Source organism: Penaeus monodon, chromosome 10, assembly GCF_015228065.2.
Source record: "Penaeus monodon isolate SGIC_2016 chromosome 10, NSTDA_Pmon_1, whole genome shotgun sequence".
In the NCBI taxonomy this organism is placed as follows: domain Eukaryota; kingdom Metazoa; phylum Arthropoda; class Malacostraca; order Decapoda; family Penaeidae; genus Penaeus; species Penaeus monodon.
The window spans coordinates 12,976,185-12,978,684 of record NC_051395.1 but is presented as its reverse complement, the minus strand read 5'-3'; positions in this window follow the sequence as shown (position 1 = coordinate 12,978,684).

Below are 2,500 nucleotides of genomic sequence, written 5' to 3'. Positions count from 1 at the left end.
ATTATTTTTTCTTTAAAGCACCGAAGGAGAGTGTATAAAGGGTTTACTTTATACATCCTCTCAATATTTCTTTTGTTTTCTCCTTTCATCTCCCTTCCCTTATTATCAATTTTCACTTTTCACCTCTCTTTTTTTCCACCTCTCATTATTTTCAGGTCTTTTCTTTCTCCTTTTTTCTGCTCTCTCTCCCCTTTTTTATTTTTTCCATTGCCTTTCTTCTTTGAGTGGCCCAACAACTCAAGGGGCTACCCCGGGACGCTATAAAAGCCAAACACACCTTTGGCATTCTCTTAAAGCCATCTGATGACACTTAGCAATGAGCGTGTAAAACGATTTTAGTATGGGAACGTCAGAATTGTAATATTTGTGAAGGAATCATTTACAACAAATAATTCTAACGCATTTCACTCATCTTTGATTACAGGTCTGATGGTTTACAAATATTTTTCATATTGTTGTCCGAATATACTGCATATCGCAACATACTTTTGTCCATGGGTTAAAAAACATTTTGGATACTGAAATTACGTCTTTTGTTTAGTCTATCAATTAAGTGCTTGTAACTTAATTTCCATAAAACAATCAGAGTGTTAAAGCATGTCACAATCTGCTTTTAGTATCAACACTCTTAAAATCTATATTTATCGGTATATAAGAGCATTTTGATGTAGTTCACTTAATATTATATGAAACCGGTTTTAATATTACCATTATGATGCTTAAAAAATCCTTTGTTTTTTCCAATAATCACAACTCTTTCCTTGTTTCATTTACATCTTTTCTTTTACCTGTCTGAATATGAAAAGAAAAGTATTTTAGCTTTAAGTTTAGCTGCCACAAGTTTAATCGATTAAAATCTAAAATGAATGAGGCCTTCATATTTGTAAGAAACTATACATATCCATTCATATAACACGTTTGTATCTGTGTATACACTTTCTGTTTATGGGTTGGTGTGTGTGTACATAGAATATATTTGTAACATAGGAATGTGTTTGTGCACGCACGCACGCATGCACACACACATTGATGTGTGTGTGAACTGTATAAATATAAATAAAAAAAGAAAGCTAACTTGTTGAACAGTCATGTCTGCTTTGAGTGGTGCTGGAACGGGTTGACAGGTCAGAGTTGCAATAAGTACCTCTCGACTAAAGCTATAAGGGTTTGAGTGATAATACGGGGGGTCTTGATAATATTTCCTGTTAAGTATGCAGAAATACTGCATCTGAAAGTAGTTTAAATAGTTTTGCTTTTGTATGTGTACACTGTTTATTTTTGAGTTACATTATTTACGTGGAAATATCAAACTATTAAGTAAATGAATGATTCTTTATTACTAAAAGGGCTTGAAGTATCATGAATATTCAGATTTCATATTCTGTTTTTATACCCACATGTAATACTGTTATTTCTTTTAGTACCAATTCCGATGGAACTTGCTGTCAGTCACCGTCTAATTCCTGATGTGACCTGATGGAGAATTACATACAAAAGCAAACTTTGTATCCCTTCTGTACCCTGTGTATAAATCCTAAAGAACAAGGCATGATTTATTTGTTAATACAGAAGTAATAAGACATTGGGGGACTATGTAAAGCACACTTGAATTTTATGAATTACTGATCTAACTAGTTTACCAGAACAAACAATTGGGCCTGATATGATAATCTCCCTTTCTATCTGCAACCTATTTCTGATTTTTAAAAATATTCCTACACCATACACAATACAGTCCAATATAACCACTAGATAGGATTGCAATCCTAGGGCAACTTTAGTTCATCTATTTATCACAAGTTAGATCTCTTTGGGGAGACCCTCCCCTGCCCCAAAGCAAGCCTGGATAAATTTCCAGTGAACCATCATTCTGTTCAACAACTCACTGAGTAATCAAAACAAAATCCACATAGACAGTTTCCTTTGTAGGGATATATAGTCTTAATGTTAACTTAGACTAAAAATTCCTGTATGAGTTTCTTGTGGACTAAAAAGTTCTTTTTACCACCAGCCTAGAGTTTTAACACATTTCACTGTACTCCAAAGCAATAGCTACATTTTCATGAAGCCTTGGATTTTAATTTCATTAAAGAATTGACATATTTTTATTAAGTTAGATGCTTATTGATACTGCATGAATGTCACACTTCTGTCACTTAAATGCTACTCCAAAACTTCCTAGCCCATCTAAATCATCTGACAGACAGATACAAAAAATGCTAGATATGCTACTTTATTCATTCGCCCCCTTGAACACACTGTAGCCTGATTCCCTGCATTCTCTACCATATTCAGGTTGAATGGATATCAGAAAAATCTTTCAAATAAATAATACAATAAATAGACATTAACTGTAAAACCTCCTTGTCAGGGGCAAATATTAAAGAAGAGTAAGTTTACGAAGAAGAATGAGAAAGAGCAAGAGGAAAAACAATATCCTTTGTCTATGTTTAGTGCTAGGGGATGAAAAGGTTATACCTCCTTTTTTGGTATGATTATA